The sequence below is a fragment of the Danio rerio genome, chromosome 18 (assembly GCF_049306965.1).
Source record: "Danio rerio strain Tuebingen ecotype United States chromosome 18, GRCz12tu, whole genome shotgun sequence".
Classification (NCBI taxonomy): Eukaryota; Metazoa; Chordata; class Actinopteri; order Cypriniformes; family Danionidae; genus Danio; species Danio rerio.
This window is the reverse complement of record NC_133193.1, coordinates 46,700,001-46,723,511: the sequence shown is the minus strand read 5'-3', so window position 1 is coordinate 46,723,511 and position 23,511 is coordinate 46,700,001. Positions and strand designations below refer to the sequence as shown.

Here is a 23,511-nt window from a genome sequence, read left to right as displayed (position 1 = left end):
GTGTTTCTCAAACTGTGGTACGCAGGCTTCCTTCTGGTGGTACGCGGAGTAATTGCTGAATAATTAAAGTAAAAAACTGAACACACTTTTAACCCTTTGACCCATAAGATATCACCAATGTGATCAGTAAATTTATTTTAATAGGCTAAATCTTTAATTTTTAATTTTCTAATGTTTGTTATTTATTGCATCATTTGAAGCTAATCTCCTCCCCATATTTGTAACAGTTGTTGTGAGCATATCCCATATTTTTATATCCCAAAGTTGACAGGTATAGTTTAATGATTTGCTTTTTTGACACACGTAAGCCTACTCTAACGCACAGTAAGCAGATATAATTTCTAATTTGTAACATCAAAATCATACATCTAAAATACAAGTTAATGTTGAGATTTTAAAGATTTACAAATAAGTCATATACATGCAACGTATATTTCAAAATGTATCAGAGTTAGGAATATATATATATAAATATATATATAAATATATATATATGTATATATATATATATATATATATATATATATATATATATATATATATATATATATATATATATATATATATATATATATATATATATATATATATATATATATATATATATATATATACATGATGACATAACAGTAAAGCCTATATTTATAAAGTCCAAGGAGCATTTCTTGGTTTTGATAAAAAGGGTATTATACGTTAATACTTTACATTTAAGTACAGCAATTTTATTTTCACTTTTTAAGAACAGTGCCATTTTAATTAACTTTTAAAAGCACATTTTAATTCAAACATGACTTTTTTTTACCTGTAGGCACAGTGCAGTGTTAATGTTCAAACTATTTATAATGTTTAAAGTGTCTGACAATATTAATTATTCATAATAATAGGAATTAATCTGCCATGTTTTTGAACTGTGCAGAGCTGTAGCTGTTTAATTAGGCCTGCCACGCAACTGTATTTCAATACTGGTCATTATGGTGGTACTTGGAGAAACATTTTTTTCTGAGGTGGTACTTGGTGAAAAAAGTTTGAGAACCACTGCTTTAGAGTGAGTCTCCAATAAACAACTCACTGATTCAAGTGATTTGTTCAGAGTTAATCTCCAATAAACAACTCACTGATTCAAATGATCCATACAGAGTTAATCTCCAATAAACAACTCACTATTCTAAACAATTTATTTAGAGTTAGTCTCCAGTAAAAAAAACTCACTGATTCAATCGACCCCTTTAGAATAAGGGACGATTTGTTTGGAGTAAGACTTCAGTAAACAACTCAGTGATTCAAATGTCATTAGGGTATCTGTACTTTTACTCAAGAGCCTATTTTGTGTACTTGGTCTCACCGATACTTCATCCTGAGATTACTTTCTGTCTTTTCCGCTTTTGCTTGTTTTTAATCATTCTGTTTTTTCTTTTCTACTCATGAGAAGTTTCTAAGAAGACGGTTAATGAGAGGGCTAAAAAAGGAAACTGAAAGACTTTACGTAGCCTAGGAAGTGCACACACATGTTTGATCTCTGGCCAGTGAAGATGTGGGAGTTTAATAAAATGGTGCATGCATCCAACGGGGAATAACCTACTTCTCACCTCTTTACTTCTCCGTTCTCATCATCCCTTTTTCCTCTTTCCATCTTCCCTCTCATCCTCCAGCTCACTGCAGTTTAGATTGATCTCTATTTCTTGCTTGTTTGATCTCAGTTTATTCATCTACTCTTATTCCTTTATTCAGGGCATCTGATATCAGCGTGAACTCACTTATCTCGCTAACGCAGCGCTTATGATGCCAAACCAGAGGAGAAAAGCTTTGAGCTCATTGAGTTAAGATTGGTTTACATTAAGAATGAGAAGTATGTTGATTAGCAGCATACACACCAGGACTGAAACAATGGATTGGCACAAAACAAAACATGAATGGCAAATTCAGCCATGCCTAAAGCAATCCAAGAAAGAAGATTTAGCGCTTATGATAAAAGGTTGGTGTGCAATCAAAGCCGATCCAGAAAAAAATAACAATAAATATTTTTTCATTCATTCACTCAATCATTCATTCATTTATTTTCCATCGACTTATTCCCTTTATTCATCAGACAGGGGTCACCAGAGCGGAATGAACCACCAACTTATGAACTTATAGGTTTTACACAGCGGATGCCCTTCCAGCTGTACAGAAAGTACAGAAAAACTTTCCATATAATCTCACATTCACATACAATACATACACTATGCCCAATTTGGTTTATTCAATTCACCTATACTGCATCTCTTTGGACTGTGAGGAAAACTGGAGCAGCCGGAGGAAACCCACGCCAACATGGGGAGAACATGCAAACTCCACACAAAAATGCCAACTGGCCCAGCCGGTACTCGAATCAGCAACCTTCTTGCTGTGAGGTGACAGTGCTAACCCCTGAGCCACCTTGTGACTTAATATATATTTATATATTATAAAATAATAATAACAATAATAATATAAAATTATTAAATAAAACTAAATCAAATATTAAGTAAATAACATTAAGCAAATAAGTAAATAAATACATGTATAAATAAACAAATGCATTAAATATAAATGAATACATAAAAAATAAATAAATATGTAAATAGATAAATAAATAATCTAAAGATAATATTCTAATATCTATAATTGGTGAAAGAAAATAAATAAAAATGACAATTAAGTAAATAAATCATTTTAAAATAAAAATAAATAAATAAAAATAACACTACATTGTAATAATAATAAATAATTGATATCTTTATTGGTGAATTAGAAGAAATCCAATAAAATAACATTCAATAAATAAATAAATAAATAAATAAATTAATTAATATTTATTTAAATATAATTAAAATATGAAATAGATCTAAAAATAATGAATCCAATTTTTTATTGATGAATGAAAAAATCCAATAAATTAATAATAACAATAACAATAAATAAATAGACAAATGTATAAATATATGTATGAATGTATACATGTATAAATGTACATGTATAAATAAACAAATGCATTAAAATATGAATAAATAAATAAATGCACAAAAAATAATAAATAAATTAGTAAATATATAATCTACAAATATTGAATTAAATTCTTAATTGGTGAATTAAAAAAAAAATTTACCGTTAAGTAATTAAAGGAAATAAATAAATATAAAAAATGATATAAATTAATGAATAAAATAAAAATATAATACCTTTTAATAATAATAAACAATTCATAGTAATTATTTATTTTTAAATAATTAATTGGTATAAATATAAATAATTATAAAAAATTAATAAATAATTAAAATATATAAATAATTAAAAATATAAATAATTAATTAATAATAAATAATTAATTGGTGAAGGAAAAGAAGTCAAAGTAACATTTAATAAATAAGCAAATAAATGTGATAAAAAATATTAATTTATTATTTTTCTTTTCCACTTAGTCCCTTTATTAATCAACTTATCCATCATATGTTTTAAGCAGCAGATGCCCTTCCAGCTGCAACCAAACACTGGGAAAAACCCATACACTCTCATACACTATGGCCAAATTAGCTTATTCAGACCCGTGTACCATCCATTCATTTGATTATTCCTTTTATTCTGGAAAACGAAACATCAGAAAAATTCTGTAGGCACGAAAAAAATGAAAGTTCATCTGTTATTCTGCTTAATAACTTAAAAATAACGGAACATTAAAACAAACACAAAACCAAAGCGAAATATTGAGTCAAAAAACTGTGCACTTATTTGTTTATTCGTTTGATTAGAAAAACGAGCACAATGTGGGCGTGCATCATTTATTTTCCAGTTTTAAACGGAATAAAGGAAAAGAAGAAAACGGCCTTTTTAAATAAATCTAAAAACAATTAATTAACATCTTTATCGATGAATGAAAAAAATCTGATAAATTAACATTAGATAAATAAATAAATAAGTTTGATGCACACTGATTATTACAAATTGGAATTATGCAAACACTCTATTTTAAGGAACTTCAATTAAAGGTAATTCTCGTTATAATAAATCCTTAAGACTTTTACCTCAACGAACTTATAATTTGCTGTTTATTATATATACAGTTGAAGTCAGAATTAATAGCCCCCCTGAATTTTTAGACCGCTTGTTTATTTTTTCCCCAATTTCTGTTTAACGGAGAGAATTTTTCAACACATTTCTAAACATAATAGTTTTTATAACTCCTTATAAAGAGTTATAAAATTAAAAATATGATACTTATTTTATCTTTGCCATGATGACTGTAAATAATATTTGACTAGATATTTTTCAAGACACTTTATACAGCTTAAAGTGACATCTAAAGGCTTAACTAGGTTAATTAGGTTACCTAGGCAGGTTAGGGTAATAAGGCAAGTTATTGTATAACAGTGGTTCGTTCTGTAGACTATCGAGAAAAAATATAGCTTAAAGGGGCTAATAATTTTGTCCCTAAAATTGTGCTTAAAAAATTAAAAACTGCTTTTATTCTAGCCGAAATAAAACAAATAAGACTTTCTCCGGAAGAAAAAATATTATCAGACCTACTGTGAAAATTTCCTTGCCCTGTTAAATATCATTTGGAAAATATTTAAAAAAGGAGAAAAAAATTTGAAGGGGGCTAATAATTCTGACTTCAACTGTATATATATATATATATATATACAGTTGAAAATTTGTATATAATTTGTGAAAATTGTGAAAATTTGTATATAATTTGTGAAAAACTGTATATATATATACAGTTGAAAATTTCCTTGCCCTGTTAAACATCATTTGGAAAATATTTAAAAAAAGAGAAAAATTTTTGAAGGGGGCTAATAATTCTGACTTCAACTGTATATATATACAGCGTGCCCAAATGAGATATATATATATATTAAGGTAGTACTAGGCATATAGAAAAAAAAAACTATGCAGAATAAATACTTTATAAGTACTAATAAACAACCAATATCTTAATAGGCAGGTAATAACCCACTAGCTAATAATGAGAATTGTGCTATCCTAATTATAGTCACTCTATAAAATACTGTAAAATGTACTGCAAAAATAACTGCATGAATATAATTGTAATAGTAATAGAACTAGACCTTTCAAAAGCACTGGTTTAATATATCAGTTAGAATATATGAAACCCAATATTTTAGCTAATTGTAAAAGCTGAATTATTGATCAAACCCACTGATTAACTGATGATTGCCAGTTAGTAGAATAAATCGCTCTCTCTGACGGAGACGTCAAACACAGAAGCAGAATTATTAGAAATAATACTACAATAACAAAAGAGGAAACAATCTCAATAATTACAAAGTATTGTCAATCAATGAATGTGCAGCGGGAGGCTCATTGTTCCTGTCAGCTCCTTCATGAATACATAATCACATGTTTCCTGTTTTAAATATCAGCTATTATTTAATTGCTCAATGATTATTATTTTTTTCGTTCATAACGAGAGCTGACAGACCTGACATTCACCGCACACCTCAATCTCCAAACCTCACCTAATTTCAATACGGGGATAAAATCTGCTGTTTACCATCAAAAGTAGCACAGAACAAGCTCAACATGACATCTCAATTATTATTTTGCATAAACAGCAGCCTGTGCCAGTGATTTGTGCAAGCGTGCCCAAATGAGAGCGCTGATGAGATGGCTGTTCTGTGACTTGGGTTAAGCTGTGGGCTGCATGTATCGAACAAGCTGGAAACCCACTTAATCACACCCGGCCAAGGCTGCACATCGCCTACTAAATCGAGTCAGCCGTGAAATTAAACTGGTTTATTTAAAATAAAACATTCCATCAAATGAGCATCGTGCACTGTTGATGAGCTCTTGTTGTTTTTCTTTAGGCAGAGGTTTATCTTTGACTTAATTCTGAGTTTGGGTAAATCAATGAAATGATTCAGTTATGAATCACCTTTTTCATGACCCTGTTGAAAGGAGAGTTCCCTCAAAATTAAAATGCGGTCATCATTTACTCACCCTCCATGTCAAACCTAAAGGAAAGCATTTATCTTTAAAAATGAAGATTGTTTTCGTGAAATACACTCACTGGCCACTTTATTAGGTACACCTTACTAGTATCGGGTTGGACCCCTTTTGCCTTCAGAACTGCTTTATTCCTTCGTTGCATAGATACAACAAGGTACTGCAAACATTCCTTAGAGATTATGCTATATATTGACATGATAGCTTCATGCAGTTGCTGCAGATTTGTTGCTACAGTGAACTCATTGTCATGTTCTGAGATGATACACGCTTTATGACATGGTGTGTTATCCTGCTAGAAGAAACCAGTGTACACTGTGGTCATAAAGGGACGGACATGGTCAGCAACAATACTCAGGTAGGCTGTGGTGTTAACACGATGCTCAATTGGCACTAAATGGGCTCAAAGTGTGCCAAAAAAAATATCCCCCACACCATTACACCACCACCACTAGCCTGAACCCTTGATACAAGGCAGGATGGATCCATGCTTTTATGTTGTTGACGCCTAATTCTGACTCTACCATCTGAATGTTGCAGCAGAAATCGAGACTCATCAGACCAGGCAACCTTTTTCCAACCTTCTATTGTGAATGCCTATGCGAGCCTGAGTGAATTGTAGCCTCAGTTTCCTGTTCTTAGCTGACAAGAGTGGCACCTGGTGTGGTCTTCTGCTGCTGTAGCCCATCCACCTCAAGGTTGGAGGTGTTGTACATTCAGAGATGTTCTTCTGCATACCTCGGTTGTAACAAGTGGTTATTTGAGTTACTGTTGCCTTTCTATCAACTGGAACCAGTTTAGCCATTCTCCTCTGGCATCAACATGGCATTTGCTCCCACAGAACTGCCGCTCACTGGATATTTTCTCTATTTTTGGACCGTTCTCTGTAAACCCTAGAGATGGTTGTGCGTGAAAATCACAGTAGATCAGCAGTTTTCTGAAATACTTAGACCAGCCCGTCTGGCACCAACAACCACTTTCAAAGCCACTTAAATCACCTTTCTTCCTCATTCTGAAGCTCGGTTTAAACGGCAGCAGATCGTCTTGACCATGTCTACATGTCTAAATGCATTGAGTTGCTGCCATGTGATTGGCTCATTAGAAATTCATGCTAACGAGCAGGTGTACCTAATAAAGAGGCCGGTGAGTGTATTTCAATAACACTATTTACTTTTGATAGCCTAAGTATGGAAATATGATTAATTTTCTTAGATGCAAAAGTTCAGCGTATGATGGTTTAAGTATTTCAAATCACCTGCATACATGAATATATTGGATTTTGGATATGGAGTATTTTCATGCAATAACCTTTGCAAAGCAAAGCCAATCTCATCCAGGCTCGGCCGAGTGTTGTTTATTTTCTGCTGTTAGCTGTAAAATGTCAGCATATAGTCATCTCTCTGCTGCCGCTGTAGTTACTGACCCCAATTTATGAGAGATGCAGAGGAGGTGCATGACGATGGAGTCTTTTACTGCCACATATTCAGCATTTTGTGACTCTTATGTTAACTGATGATGTTTTTAAAATGATCAAGTCGCTATTCATTATGCACAGCCATGCCTAAAGGGATACTTTCATTACTTATTATTAAGCTTTATGTTTTTCCCCCTTCTATTACATAAAATAAGAGAACACGAGTGTGAATTCATTAAACAATTCTGTGACTTTTGCATTCAGCTGTGTTTGCAATGGAAAGTACATCATTAAAGAGTTTTGGTCAGTTTGTGCAAAACCAAAAAAAAAAAAAAAAAAAAAAAAAGCTATTTGTTATTGCTATTAGGTAAGTTTTTCTAAAGTGATGCTGGTCTGTTATGAACTATTATAACCCCTTTATTGCACATCAAATGTGATAATTTAGCATTGTTTGTAGTTTAGAACTGCCAACATTGGTTAATTAGAAATTTGCATTAAGCAGTTGGACGGATGTATCTAATAAAGTTGCCAGTGAGTGTATATTATAAAGTTAACTGTTAAAAGCTAGTAGTTCTTAGTTAATTAGTTAAAGTAATTAGCAACTAATAAAGTTATGGTACTATAACTCTTAACTGACACAGTAAAAGCACTGGGTTACACACAATCAATTTGTGTTTTGACAACATGAAGGAATTAAGTTACTTATAACTTATAACTTTTTACAAAATAAGTGGTTTGAACATAAAACAATGACGGTGTCTCAAAATAACCTCAAGAATTGTGCTGTTTCAGCTCATTTTAAATAAGTAATTTGAACAAACAGAAACGTCTTCTATTTTGAGTTGAACTTTTGTGTTTTTGATTGTAATGCAATAATGTGGATCTTTGGTAAAGCTGCTTTGAGACCATAATCATTTTGAAAGAGCTACACAAATAAACAAGAATTGAATTAATAAAATCCCCTATATTGAAAACTGTTTAGCCATAAAGCGGTTTACATTTTCTGCAGACGACACAGGCCTCCCATACAGAATATGTCAGAGGAATAAGCCTTCTCTCTCTATCTACGATTTCAAATGAAGCCTGTCTTTCTCCATGGGACCCGCTGCACCATTACTCCACTGATATTCTGAAGACACGTCTCAGTATCTCTCCGCTAAGCAAGGCAAATAGCAGAGCGGGTCTTTCGGTGCGTCACTCTAATGGTGCTTTCTGTCACTTTGACACCACTTCATGTCTAATCTTTATTGAGTTTTATTTTCGACTGCCATTAAAGTGGGGGGACGTGTCAGCGGCAGCCAAAAAACACCACTGGGATTGAATCGCTTTTTTGCATGGAGGAAAAAATGTCTAGAAGTAGAGAAAACTGCTAAATGTGTTGTATACGGATGGCAGTCATTTGAACCCCAGACCGTCGATGCACTTTTCCCTATGAATATCAAATGTGAACACTTCACATCTTCCGCCATTACTTCAGAATAATACACACGTTAGCTTCCGAAGAGAAATCTTTTCCCGATCGCATGAAATCATTTACCAACATAATTTCAGGCCATGAATTATTCAGCGGCCATTGACGAGGATTGCGTCTCCATTCAGAGATTCAGAAGTCAAGCGAAGTAACGACCTCGGTGTGGATGGAGTGGGAAAGCGGAGTGTCAGGTGCACACGCTATAGGTCAATAACACTCATTATTTCCCTGGTTAAATGTCATGAATAATGCAGTCTTTCAGTGTTATATTTAAATCTTTCCAGACAGCTTTTAGCAAGTGTTTCAAAATTCATGCAGGGATGAGCTGCTGCGGTTTTCATTCGCATATTATCAGAGATGCCATTTAAACAGTTTCTTTAAAACACTTCTTTGAAAAACGAGAATGATCAGTTTGCGTGTCATTCATTATGACTTTTTGGAAACTTGTCATATTAAGAACAACATTAATTTGTGTTGAATGATGTGCTTATACACCCACATTGCACATATACATGTGAAGAACATTACTGGATCAGATGCTATGTAATTATATATATATATAAAAAAATAGTTTTGTTAAAAGTAATTTCACATCTTACTTAATATGACATAATAAATAAAAAAAAGACTGCATTCATTAGTGCATTCATAAGTGTTTTTAACCATGGGAATTGGTATTTTCTTGATTTGCAAAATAAAACAAAATAAAATAAAATAAAATAAAATATAAAAAAAGAATAAAATAAATTACAATAAATAAATAAATATAATTAAATAAAAAATAAAATAAAATATAAATAATAAGAACAAAATAAAATAAAAGAAATAAAAGAAAAGAAATATAAAAGAAAAGAAAATATAAAATAAGAAAAGAAAATCATATAAATAAAAAAATTATATATATATATATATATATATATATATATATATATATATATATATATATATATATATATATAAAGTAAAACAAAATTTTCTAAAATAAAAAAATATAAAATATAAAAAATATATAATAAATAAATATATAATTGACCAGAGCTCAACCCCTTTCTTAAACTCAACAGGCAATCCAGAAAAACAGCCCTCACCTGATATCTACCACATTCTCACCCTGTTGTTTATTTGTTTATTTTATTTCTTGGCTTCTGTCTTTGTCTTTCTGGGGCCGTTCTTTATTAGACTCGAACCCTATCATTGTGGTCAACTCCTATATGCGTCTCAAGTCCACCGACTTACAATGTCGAGCTACTGGGCAAACTGGTAACAGCAGAAAAGCCGTCCATATGGAGGTAAGTGGTCAGCTGGTAAGCGCAAAAAGAAAAGACGTCATACTGCCCCATATCATTCGTTTTAAAGACGAAATGCAGCCATACGTAGCTCTTGCTACACAATTCGTGATCTCCAGAAATGTATATAGAGATCCGTTTTCAGAATGTGTTTATGTTTAACTAAACCTAATTCCTTCAAGTTGTCTCAACACAAATCGACTCAACATTTTTTACAGTCTACATCTAGGTGATTAAATTAGAGAGCATGATTACAGTAAATTAACAAAGAGATAAATATAATATGGACAAAAATATTGTGATTCATTGTTATATGTAACCATATAACCCACGCCTAAATTAACAGCTCATCCAAACACACTTCTTAGTTCTTGAACAATTCGTACCATAATATCCTATTACATTACATTGGTCCTTTTTCAGTGACAATGCTTTAATGATTACTAACACAAGAAAGGGGTTGTAATCTGATATCGAACTGCAACATGCCGTTGTTCTCTGGACTCCCTCAGATTGATGGCGTCTGACCTGCTTCTGGATGTTTTGGCATGGGGGTTTAAAGAGTAAGCGCAGCTTTGATCATGTAGAGGTGACTCTGGTGCCCACAGGTGAAACAGTGAGTGCTTCAATCTGTTAAAGTGCTCACACCTCACAAACTTCTGCCTCTCTCGCTCCATCTCATTCTTTTCATCCACTTCCATTTCCCCCCCTTTTTTCCTGGCCTTCCCCAGGCGGCCTATTACCTCAGAATAAAACCATGAGGTGTCAACACAGGCAAAGCTCAAATCTGTTTTAGAGCACTAACCTGCACGAGTGGAGGACTATGAGAGTAATGCTTGCTTGAGGCTCACACACACCTGAACACACACACACACATTTCTCTCTCCGTCACTGTATCGTTTTCTGGCACCACCACCATTCCAAACACTTATCTTTCCTGCATAATGGGATCCTCTGCTAGAAACAAAGCCTCGGTGACAGAGCTGTACTCGTATTTAAAACCCCCCCTGCTATGGTTCTTTAAAGCCTCCTACATTAGGTTTGCATGCATCCGATGTCAGAAAAGACTTTTTGTTTTGATGCTATACGCATTAAAAATCCCCTCATTTCTCAGAGAGTCTCAAAATGATTCATTTGAAGATTCACCCTTTCTAAATCCCACCTTCTGTGAGTCTACTTGGCTCTGATTGGTGAGCTGGCTCAGCCTGTTTACAGCATGTGTTGGAAATGATTCATCCATTACCATTTCAGACTAGCATTGATTTTATAGGGCAGCAGTAAATATTTTTTGAGTGTACACTACCTGATAAAAGTCTTTCCAGTTGTAGGAGGAACAAATAATAACTTGACTTCTAGTTGATCATTTGGAAAAGTGGCAGAAGGTTGAATTTTCTGACAAATCATCTGTTGAATTGCATCCTAATCATCACAAATACTGCAGAGAACCTACTGGAACTTGCATGAACCCAAAATTCTGACAGAAATAAGTAAAGTTTGGTAAGGGAAACATCATGGTTTGGGGTTACATTCAGTATGGGGGTGTGCGAGAGATCTGCAGAGTGGATGGCAACATCAACAGCCTGAGGTATCAAGACATTTGTGCTGCCCATTACATTACAAACCACAGTAGAGGGCAAATTCTTCATCAGGATAGCGCTCCTCATACTTCAGCCTCCACATTAAAGTTCCTGAAAGCAAAGAAGGTCAAGGTGCTCCAGGATTGGCCAGCCCAGTCACCAGAAATTAACATTATTGATCATGTCTGGGGTAAGATGAAGGAGGAGGCATTGAAGATGAATCCAAAGAATCTTGATGAACTCTAGGAGTCCTGCAAGAATGCTTTCTTTGCCATTTCAGATGACTTTATTAATAAGTTGTTTGAGTCATTGCATAGATGTATAGATGCAGTCCTCCAAGATCATGGGGGATACATACACAATATTAATTATTTTCCCACTGCACCATGACTTTATATTCTATACTGGACATTATTTCTGGTAAGTGACAAGACTTTTGTCTATACAAAGTCAGACTTACTCCCTTAATTAAATCATTAAAAATCAAGGCATGATCATATTTTTGGGGGTAAAATAAGCGTAATCTAGTTTTCCACTTCTGATACCAAATGATCAACTAGAAGTCAAGTTATTATTTGTTGTTCCTGGATGGGTAGTGTATAGTTAATAGAACTAAATAAATGTTCATTATTGGCCAACAGTTAGCATGTTCCTTATCAAACAAAAGTTATCAATGTTTTGGTCTGTTTTTCAAAAGAGAAATACTATAGATTTTGGATATTTATTGTTTCTAAAAGTGATTTTGGTCACCTTTAGTGATCAAGGCATGATCATATTTTATTTTGGCAAAATAAGAATAATTTAGAGGCCTTTACCTTTCAAATAAGCCACTTCTGATACCAAATGATCAACTAGAATTTGAGTTATTATTTGATGTTTCTAAAACTTGGATAGGCGACAAGACTTTTGTCAGGTAGTGTAGTGTAGTAAATCTCGAGCCCAAACACAACATTGGCAGATTTTAAGTTTGTGGAACATGATATCTTATGTAATAAGTGCAGATATGTACAAGCTAGAAGTTGTGTGAGCAAAAAGTTTTGCTATCATATAGATGTAAGAGTTTATACAGTTGAATTCAGAATTATTAGCCCTCCTGAATTATTAGCCATTGTAAAACAATGGTTTGTTTTGTAGGCAATCAATTTGACTGATAATTTCACTCTGGTAAAAGTACTAATAATCATGAATTTGAAAACATTCAAAAGCGTTCGATTTGTTCAAGTTTACCCTGTAGTTTTATGACACTTTCATCATAGAATATCGTGTTATTGTGTCGTCCAACATGTTTAGAGCAATGTTATCTTTTATTGTACTATCGGATACAGTACGTACCAAACAACACAATGACACAACTTATTGGTTGAATATACGCCCACTCCGCACACTTACAATACTAAACCTCTCAGAGAGCTGTCAAGACAGAAATGCTCTTATTTTGGCTGTGTGCAAAGCAATACAGTTCAAAAAACAATTCTTTTTGCGTGTCTCAAAAAAAAAAAAAAAAAAACCTGTCTAATGTTTACAGACTCTGAACGTTTTATTTGAAGAAAATATTTCTTAAGGGGGCTAATAACATTGACCTTAAATGGTTTTTTAAAAAAAATTGCTTTTATTCTGGCTGAAATAAAACAAATAAGACTTTATCCAGAAGAAAAAAAATATTCTAGAAAATACTGTGAAAAAGAACGTGCTAATTTTCATTGCTCAAATCATTTGGGAAATATTTGATAAAAAAAAAATAAGAAATTCAGTGGAATAATTTTGACTTCAACTGTATGTATGAGCATTTCACAGATGTGTGAAACCTGTATACTGTAAAAATGTTGCTGCCTTAAATGTAATAATCAGCTGAATTAAATTAACCCTAAAAGTAATTTCAGCTTTCTATACATTAATCTTAAAACATCAAGTTGATTCTCATACACTTAAAAAAATAGGTTGAAATATGGTTAACTACACACACCTTGAAAAGCAATGATCTAACCAAAGCATATTTATAGGGCTATTTTAAAAGCATAGATTATCAAAATTTAAACATTTGCCATCATTTATTCACTTTTCAATAACTGTACTGCCCTTTTCAATGTAATTACATTTAGTGGTGCCTGGAGATCTTAAACTCCAAATATGCAAAAGTGCCATTTAAAATAAGAAAAAGAATAATAAGAAAAATTGGTCGGTTTTACTTACATTGTGCTGTATTGTTCGATAAATAATCTTCTCCTCCAGTGAGCTCCTAACTGCGATCATTAAATCATGAAGCATATCATTCAGATTCATGAACAAATTATTCAAACAGTTTTAAGAACTGGGTCAACGGAGTCATTTACAAAATTCAGATATGAAGAATGATTCATTCGCAAAACCAAAATTATTCATGTCCCAGAGGAGATCTTTGGTGGAAGAATTAAAGCCAATTTATTCGTTTTTGGTGTGGTTAAAAATGAACCAAAGTCAGTTACTGAGCAAATACAAAAGACATTAGCCTTCATAATGTCTTCTTACCTGATTCACAAAGCTTAAAGCTGCGGTCACACTGCACTTTTCTCCCCATAGACTTCAATTCATATGCCCGTGAATTGGTCAGACTGGAAACGCAAGCTCGTGCGACAAGCTTTGCAGTTCGCTGCATTGCAAAGTTCAAGCTTGGTGAACTCTGACCTGCAAAGAATGTAAGATCATGCATAAAAATAAGAGTTATACAACATTCCTTCGGCTTAATCCCTACTGTTTTAGATCTCGTCTAGACAAGAGAACAAAATAAAGAAGCTTAATTTTTATGATTTGTGTCATTGTGTTAAAATGCACACCCAATACTTCAACCTTCATATTAAAGTTCCTGAAAGCAAAGAAGGTCAAAGTGCACCAGGATTGGCCAGCCCAGTCACCAGAAATGAACATTATTTAGCATGTCTAGGGTAAGATGAAGAATCGAGGCAAGATTATATTTTATTTTAGTAAAATAAGCGCAATCTAGAGGCCTTTGCCTTTCAAATAAGATACTTCTGATACCAAAGATCAACTAGAAGTCAAGTTATTATTTGTTGTTCCTAAAACTTGTCAGGTAGTATATAGGATGTCATTGGATGCCACATTTCACTCTGGTAAAAGTACTAATAATCATGAATTTGAAAACATTCAAAAGCGTTCGATTTGTTCAAGTTTACCCTGTAGTTTTATGACACTTTCATCTTAGAATATCGTGTCATTGTGTCGTCCAACATGTTTAGAGCAATGTTATCTTTTATTGTACTATCGGATACAGTACGTACCAAACAACACAATGACACAACTTATTGGTTGAATATACGCCTACTCCGCACACTTACAATACTAAACCTCTCAGAGAGCTGTCAAGACAGAAACGGCTCTTGCTGTGTGCAAAGCAATACAGTTCAAAAAACTATTCTTTTTGCGTGTCTCAACAAAAAAAAAAAAAAAAAACCTGTCTAATGTTTACAGACTCTGAACGTTTTATTTGATCGTCTATTTTGCTTCATCTTCCTGTTGTTCCCGTCGGTGTTTACAGTACAGTCTATCCCTTAAGCATCATACATTGAGTGATGGAGTGCTAATGTTCCCTCAGTGGGAAACTGTAAGTCATGTTCAGACTCTTCTCTACATCAAAGCTGTTAATCATTAGCACTGTGCATTCAGAGTATTCATCGAATGTGCTATTTTAATGAGGTCATAAAGTAAAAGACACTCCAATATCTCTCTCTTTTTAAGGCGCTCTTACAAGAGATCGCTGATTGTCACAGTAATTACAGCCGCACAGATTCACGCTTGGTGATGATTTCTTTTTGGCACCAGCGATCCATGACTTGGGCTCTTGACAACATTTTAATACAAAGCCCAATCAAGGCATAAACAGAAGCTCTGAGCGATCAAATCAAAAAGCTTTCATAAACCTTTATGCGGCTCTCGGTGCCGCCAGCCACAGTCCAATAGTGTCCTCATAACAAAGATGAAAGCAAAATCTAATTATAAACAAGGCTTTCAGATACAGCAATAAAAGATAAAATGATTTGTACTGACATCTCCAAAAAACAGTCTCTGGAAAACCCAACGGCTTGATTAAGTTTGCACTTTAAAATCCTAAAACATATTTAATTGCCAGGCTTAATATACTGTATACTATATAGCCTTGAAACCAAAACTGGGGAAAAGTAACTTTATTATTATTATTTTTTATTTTTCATTCAAACTTTAATTATGTATTTCTGTTAAAAAGTCCTGCGAGCATGTTTCTAGTAGTATGTTTCTTTTGTAGTAGTAAAAGAACATTAGGCTGTTCTTTTAATACTCAGCTTCACCATCGCCTTAAGGCCAGATTGTGAAGAGAAGTGGCGAAACAAATTTCGCAGAGCTTTTATCTTAATTTCGTTATTGCCAAATACCTGTCATCATTTACAATTTATTTTAATTTAATTTGTTAAGAAAGGCTTATTTTTATTGGTGTGTTGCCAAATTTAAAGGCTAAGTGTATGTACCTAGGCCTATTTAGTGTGCTGAGATGTTACGATGTTACAGAGGACTTATTTTATTTCTTTGTTCCAAGTGGCCTATAGCCTACATTTGTTATGAATAAATTATGTTATAACACATAAATGACTCATTCCTGAAAAAAGGCAAAAGAGCTGTGTACATGTGCACATTTGAATAATGTTGGGCTATAAACAGGTTCCGGCTTTATAAAGTTGTCAATCAAAGTGTACCTGTCAGACTCGGCCCGAATTCTGTTGGACTCAGGTAATTTTTATGGCCCGATTACAGCTCTATATAGGGGTACATTTTCAGAATGAGCCTATGTTGTCAATTTACATGAAGATTTAAAGCTTTCGAGATTAACCCACAGAAACACTAGTTTCTAGGTACCACTGATAATTGCAACTCAAAAAGTCCCAGGCTGCCTGCAAGCAAGCAAAGTACTTTTTTTTAAAGGTTTTATTTGAGGGACAGCTCGGTTTACACATTAGTCTGGACCTGAGGGAGATCTTTAATAGGCGGAGAGAGGGGAGCAGTGAGACAGGCTAACTGATGCCCTTTACACAGCTGTAAAGTCCTGGAATTAAGAAAGAAAGAGTGTTTACACAGCGCCTCGAACAGTGATTACTTTAAAACAACTGAAGTTCGGACTTAAATGGGAAATTAATTCCGGGCAGCGGCTGTAATTTGTGATGGACAACCGGTCTCTGAAGGCCTGTCAGTGTTAGGCGCCTCAGGCAAAACCGGAGTGGACTTTGGAAAGTCGATAGCAGTTGAGAGCGAACCAGCGGGAGGCTTCTTCACTATCAGCGTCACACATGGATAAGTGGGTAAAGCAGCTCTTTAATCCAATGCCCTCGGTTAAAGTGGCACTATCAAAGGCTCCCGATGCTGTTTGCCACAGCTTGCTGTTTACACCCCACTATATTTGTCGCACCTTTCATCCAGTCTCATTATTAGGTCGTCGTCCGCCAGAGCAGAGACTCCCCGACAAAGTGCACCGCATTAACACGGTAATACCCACAGCAGCCCTGGTCCCTCACGGTCCCAGCCAATTAATCCTAATATAATTAGAAAGCAGCAAGAAGCAAAGGGTCAGGTATTTATATCAAAAATCTCAGGCTCCACTTTGGTTTTCCCCCCACAGCAGCCTGAGAGCTCTTCTCCAGGCTCCTTTAAACATAAGCATACACTACTGTTTGGCTCGTGTTCAAGGATATGTCCTCAGCCTCTGCTGGGACGCAACAAGGTTGGACGGAAATGAGAGGAACGAGCGACTGTCCTCGTGCATGGTGGAGAAAACGGTTTATTTACAGACACACGCATTTAGTAAAAGCACTCAAGTGTCATGTGTAGGAGTTAATGTTAAATGATGCTATGAAATATTTACAGTGTTCCTGCCCGGATGCGTGAATAGCAAAAAGAAATTAACAAGCGAGCGATGCGTGGCATGAATTTATATGCCGATCGGGGTTGCACAGGTGGAATTATCCCCCCTCCGAGCGCTTGTACTGTACAGTCAGCACATAATTTATATTGCAGAATCCCATCTAGCGCTTGAAAATTACACTGCTTCATTTAAAATGTAGCTTTTATTGGATGTGGAAACGGGGCTGATTTATATGCCGTGGATATTTCAGAGCTGCGCTGCTGACGGAGTGGGGATTCAACTTATATTGACAGCGAAGAGAAAATATAGTGAAGTGTGACTGACGCGGGTAGATGAAGCCGGTTTGTCCATTATAATGTTGGTGCGGAGCCAGTCTGAGTACAGGCATGTTACAGATAACACAAATGAACATGCTGTATCTCTTTGTTTGCTAAAGTATTATGGCTTTTAGGAGCACACTTTAGATTTTTGTCTTCTGATGGATGTTGCAATAAATCAGTATTTCAATGTAAGGAAAGGTGCTATGAAAAAGTAAGGCATATCACCTGAAATGTTATGGTTAATAATGCAATCGAAGCCTTACTGTATGTAATTAAACATCATTTATTTTCTTGTCGGCTTAGTCCCTTTATTAATCCGGGGTCGCCACAGCGGAATGAACCGCCAACTTATCCAGCAAGTTTTTTTTCTATAAAAGGCGATGCAGTGGCGCAGTGGGTAGCATGTTCGCCTCACAGCAAGAAGGTCGCTTGGTCGCTGGTTCGAGCCTTGGCTCAGTTGGCGTTTCTGTTTGGAGTTTGCATGTTCTTCCTAAGTTCGCGTGGGTTTCCTCTGGGTGCTCCGGTTTCCCCCACAGTCCAAAGACATGCGGTACAGGTAAATTGAGTAGGCTAAATTGTCCGTAGTGTATGAGTGTGAATGAGTGTATGTGAATGTTTCCCAGAGATGGGTTGCGGCTGGAAGGGTATCCGCTGCGTAAAAACTTGCTGGATAAGTTGGCGGTTCATTCCACTGTGGCGACCCCAGATTAATAAAGGGACTGAGCCGACAAGAAAATGAATGAATGAATGACTCTATAAAAATATTTTATTTATTTTAATTGAACAATATAATTAAAGTTTCAAGTATTCATCAATTCATATTTTATATATTTGATTTGAATTGCATTAATATATTTAGTTTGATCTTTTGTTTGTTAGCATGAATTTAAAATGTGCATTATGCAATTAACATTATACTAGCTTACTGCTAACCCGTGGAAAGGCTGTCATCAAAATCAGGGATCACTTTTTCCTAGGGTTGGAGCTTGTGACTACATTTACATAAACATCAGTAATCTAATCTGAATAAGACAATAAGGTGTTTACATGAGTTGCTTTTTGAAAGTTCCTTTCATGATCTCATTTTCCATGTTAAAGCACATAGATAGGTTAAAGCCATTGCATCATTGATGTACACCTTGATGCTTCCTACGTCCTTGTCGCAGCACCAGTGCCACTGAAATTAGGCACCAAAATTCATATGCTGATTCGATCCAGTGCATACCAGTTACTGGGTTTCGGTACCCAACCCTATTTAAAACAATAATTATTTCGTATTTTGGCGTTCACCTGCTCTTAAATAGAGTATTTTAACATATAATCATAATAATTTACTTCTAAATATGCCTGACAACATTTCTTAATACAAGATTTATGTAGCTGGATGACATTTTAGTAGCCATCAGGATCATTTCAATACTTTTTTCTGATGCCAGAAAACCTCTTTCATACATAGCTATAATTTTCACATAGCACTTTATTTCTATAACATTTTCATGTATATTTCATTATATTTTTTATAGTTCATTTATTTATTTTTAATCATCAACAGTTAAAATAAGCCAAGAGCAAGTTTAAGGCCTCAGAACTGCCTCTCTGATGGTGGAAACATGTTGAATGTATCCAGATTGGCACCAGTTCTACCATCCTTTTGGCATAACCAGCCTATACAGCGGGACGCCGATGAAAACTGCAGCACCATATCTCGACAAGCGCACCCTGAGCAAATACCAGGCTGAACCAAGCTGTGTGAACTGCCTTTCTCGTTTACCCTCTATCAGTCTGTCCATCTGCTGTTGGTTACATTGAAGCGAGAGGTGAGTCCTCAACGGCAGTAGGTGTGTTGAAGACCGCTTTCACAAAAGGGCCATGGTGACATCTGTTGCCCTGCGATCCAAACCAGCCACGCTCACAAGTACGCGGTGCCGCTCATGTCCAACAGATCAGTGTAATCTGTCCAACTAATGCTGCAAACGTCCTCCAGTTCAACTTGTCCTGATTGGTTAGTCACCTGAACCTCAGACCCTCCCCAAGTCTCTCATTAGCTCAAAGTCTCATGTCCCAAAAGTCATTAATCATGGTGTTTGGACACCTCCCTCCCCTCTCCTCTCCCCTGGCAAAAGCATGATTTCCAATTAAATCTCCTAACTGCAAGGTTAAAAGCCAATTTCATGCACCTTACTCTTGATAAATGGGTGATGGACTCGGTCTTTCTTTCGCTCTTCTTTCTTGGGCTACCTCGTGACATTGCTAAAGTTGAAAGACAATGACCAGATGTGATGTATTGTTTAGGCATTTTTTGCTGATCCCAAAGCTCTTGCGGCTTTCCTTTTCTCTAATTTCCTTCTTTTTTTTAAAAATCCTCTTCCAATAATAATTTGAAAAATGACAAGCATGTTAATAATTGGGCTCATGCCATCATTTGCTGCTCGTGATTCGTTGCATGCTTTCAGACTTTCTAATTATGATTCTCTAAAAAGAATATTAAAAGAGCGTCAAAACGCTGAATACAAGGTAATTGTTATGAGAATTATTCAAATCATATTTATTTATTTTTCAGAATTATTTTTAATGAATATCTCTCTAGCTGGGCACAACAAATCTAGCCAATTAAAGTGTTTAGAAATCCACAGAATATAATAATACTCTCTTTCTCTCGCTCTCTGCAAGCAGAATAACGTACCTTTAAAATATAATATACTAACAGTTATGAGCACAGACTTGACTTATTTGTGGCATCAATGCTAAATGTGACCAAAATTAACCTTTAGAAATTATGCATGTGCAAAATCTGAAGTATTTCTATACCAAAACATTGATGCAGTTTGTTTGATGAGGAACATGCTAATAGTTGGCCAATAATTAAAATGTCTTTAGTTGTATTAACTACACTCACCGGCCACTTTATTAGGTACACCTTACTAGTACCGAGTACCCGCTTTTGCCTTCAGAACTGTCTTAATCATTTGTGGCATAGATTCAACAAGGTACTGAAGATTTTTCTCAGAGATTTTGCTCCATATTGACATGATAGCATCATATTGTTGCTGCAGATTTGTCGGCTGCACATCTATGATGTGAATCTCCCATTCCACCACATCCCAAAGAAGCTCTATTGGATTGAGACTCATCAGAAATTATGACTCATTAAGCCAGGCAACATTTTTCTAATCTTCTATTGTCCAATTTTGGTGAGCCTGTGCAAATTGTAGCCTCAGTTTTCTTTTTTTAATTGACAGAAGTGACACCCGGTGTGGTCTTCTGCTGCTGTAGCCCATCTGCCTCTAGGTTGGATCTGCTGCCTTTGTATCAGCTCAAACCAGTCTGGCAATTCTCCTTTGACCTCTGGCATCAATTTTTTGCGCCCACAGAACTACCACTCCCTTGATATTTTCTCTTTTTTAGACCGTTCAATGTAAACCCTAGAGATGGTTGTGCGTGAAAATGCCAGTAGATCAGCAGTTTCTGAAATACTCAGACCAGCCTGTCTGGCACCAACAACCATGTTCGAAGTCGCTTATATCACCTTTCTTCCCCATTCTGATGCTCAATTTAAACTGCAGCAGATCGTCTTGACCATGTCTGCATGCTTAAATGCATCGAGTTGGTGCCATGTAATTGACTCATTAAAAATTTGCATTAACGAGCTGGTGTACCTAACAAAGTGGCCAGTGAGTGTATTTTTACATGTATTCATTTAGCAGATGCTTTTATTTGACATGACTTACAAATACAGATAATGAAAGCATTCAAATCCCTAGAGAGCATCAATATATAGACGCCATGACAAGTCTAAGTTAGTTTAGCCTTATTTTTTTTAAACACAAGCAAGCAGGACAAGCAGATAGATAAGGAATAAATAGTGAGTGCTATTGTTGATAGTACTAACAAAAAAAAAGCAGACTTCATGAGTTTCTAACAAAGGGCCAGAGACTGCAAAGAGTTTGTTAAGTCGTTCCACCAGTATGGAACATTTAAGGTAAAAGTCCTTGCGAATAATTTTGCAGCTGCAGCTATGTAGTCTATACATTTCAGTAGCTTAAACACCACCAGGTTCCAGATGGTTAACGTTAAGGTGATCAGATATGATGAGGTTGTGGTTAAGCATTGGGCTGGCTGAGATTACCGTTGGTTCAGTTTTGAAAAGACTGAGTTAAAGATGGTGTTTCCTTCATCCAGCGGTAAATATCTGTCAGTAATGTTGTCATCCGGGCAGCCATCATCAGATCATCTGGCACAGTAATAGTAGGAAAAACCATGTTTCTGAATGGCAGACCCAAGTGATGCCATGTAAACAGAGACAAAAAAGTGGTCCAGGAACAGAGCCCTGAGGCACCCCAGTAGCAAGAACACTCTGCACCTCCAAAACACCCTGAATGACCTACAACTGGAGTTCAATTTCTGAGATGCCCATTGTCTTGAGGGTTGCTAAAAGAATTTAGTGGTTTTCTGTGTCAGAAGCAGACAAATCCAGCAAGATGAGCACTGAGGATTTCGATGCAGCTCTTGCGAGTTTAGGGATTGAACAACTGAGAGTCTCAGTGGAGTGTCTACTTTTGAATCCAGACTGGTTAGTGTCCTGGAGGGTGTTCTGGGTCAGAAAAGCAGAGACTTGGTTGAAGACAACAATTTCTAGTGATTTTGAAATAAACGGCAAGAGGGAAATTGGTCTGAAATTGTCTAAAATTGCTGGGTGTGAGCTAGATTTTTTTAAGCAGTTATCGGTGCCTTCTAAAATGCAGGATAAAATGAACCATAATCAAAGGATGTGTTAAAATGACACTGAAGGTGCTGTATCTGGGCTTTTATTGTGTTTTATTTTGTAGCTTGATAAATCATTCCACAAAAAATAAAAATGAGATAACCACATGACATTAATTGTATGTGTAAACTTTGTATACATAAACATTTTGGACATATTTTCGTACGACCAAGAGTCTGCATTTTAAAAATTACAAAAAAAAAAAAAAGTCCACTAAGAAGTATGGAAATGCAGCTTGCAGTCATGTCCGCTTCGACATTAAAAGGCAAATCCTCAGCAAAAAAAGGAGAGCCAACATGAACAAATGGAAAGACAGAGTAAGGAAGGCTGTGAGGGATGCTGGGAAACCATATTTAAATCAAAGAGGAGAACAAAAACCAAGGAAAAATCCACTGAAAGAGGTGAGTGGAAGAACTGTATGTGATGTGATCTCACTCTCTCTGAACAGCACAAAATTAGTTAACCTATCAAAATAAACTACATACCATATACATTCATTCATTCATTCATTCTCTTTTCAGCTTAGTCCCTTTATTAATCAGGGGTCACCACAGTGGAATGAACCGCCAACTTATCCATCGTATGTTTTACGCAGCGGATGTCCTTCCAGCTGCAACCCATCACTGGGAAACATACACACTCATATACACTCATACACTATGGACAATTTTTAGCTTATTCAATTCACCTGTACCATGTCTTTGACTGTGGGGGAAACCGGAGCACCCAAAGGAAACCCACGTAAAGACGGGGAGAACATGCAAACTCCACACAGAAACGCCAACTGACCCAGCCGAGGCTCGAACCAGCTACCTTCTTGC

At 35.4% G+C, this 23,511-nt stretch overlaps 1 long non-coding RNA gene across 4 annotated transcripts in view; it reads right to left on the bottom strand.

Moving 5' to 3' along the window:
• Positions 1–23,511, bottom strand: part of LOC137488332 (uncharacterized) — a 248,871-nt gene that overhangs the window by 82,214 nt on the left and 143,146 nt on the right. For all 4 annotated transcript variants that reach the window (XR_012393830.1, XR_012393828.1, XR_012393829.1 and 1 more), the window contains exons 4-5: positions 14,236–14,391; positions 13,921–13,970 (exon numbers count right to left, since the gene is read on the bottom strand). This is a non-coding gene — a long non-coding RNA (uncharacterized lncRNA). The remainder of the gene's footprint in view (positions 1–13,920; positions 13,971–14,235; positions 14,392–23,511) is intronic.